We start from the raw sequence: 942 nt of genomic DNA on the forward strand, positions 1-942 counted from the left end.
GGCAGGCCTGGCGGCATGCGTGGGCATGCGTCTGCATGCGGTGGGTGTGCGCATGTGTGCACCTGTGGGGGCATGTGCGTGCGTGCCCGTGGGGGTGTGCACATGCATGTGCCTGCATGTGCGTGCCCGGTGTGGCGCCTGTGCCCAGGCAGGCGGCTCTGTTCCCGCACGGCCCCCTCCACGACATGCGGAGCAGCACGCGCACCTGGGCCCCCGGGGCGAGGGTGCGGGCAGGAGGCGGAGAAGGCGCCTGGCAGCCTCCTGCCCCGACGTGCCGGCGGGAGTGGAGCGGGCGCCCTGGGGAGCAGGTCTGGGTCCTGAGCCCCCGCCCGTCCCTGCCCGGGACGCCGGTGATGCTTTGCTGCCAGTGCCCGGGGGGAGCTGGCAGCTGCTGGGCCGTGGGGAGGGAAGGATCCTGCTCCCCGCCAGGCTGGAGGAGCCAGCATGCGATTACCCTACTTGGAGCGCGGCCAGGGCAGCAGGCCACGGCCGTGTTGGGCTGGGCTCTAGTTGCCGGGAAGACAGTGGGTCACAGCCTCGTGCCCCTGCTTGCACACGCAGTTTTGCGCACACGGCTGCCTCCCCAGACGCAAGAACATGCGCGAGCCACGCGTGGGGCAAGGCTACGCCATGTCAAGCGCACAAGTGTGCTGGGGACATTGCCACGACATCTCCAAGCCACCGCTTCTGTGTGCAGGGCCGTGGGGCTGCGTGTGCGCATGCGTGTGCACGGCGGCAAAGCAGGCGTGAGCGGGGGCCTGACCCGCCCTGTGTTCTCTTGCAGAAGCCCTGGGCCCCGCAGTCGAAATAGCATGGGAGAGCCCCTGCCCGGGCATGGGCAGTGCTGAGGAGCTGGAGGCCCTGCAGCGCCTGGGCCAGCAGCCTGCCCCCGAGGCCCCCTGCCAGCCCAGCGCCCCGGGCTGCCAGCACCGCGCCCACTGC

Source organism: Gavialis gangeticus, unplaced genomic scaffold, assembly GCF_001723915.1.
Source record: "Gavialis gangeticus isolate Ggan-Ray unplaced genomic scaffold, GavGan_comp1, whole genome shotgun sequence".
Taxonomy (NCBI): Eukaryota; Metazoa; Chordata; order Crocodylia; family Gavialidae; genus Gavialis; species Gavialis gangeticus.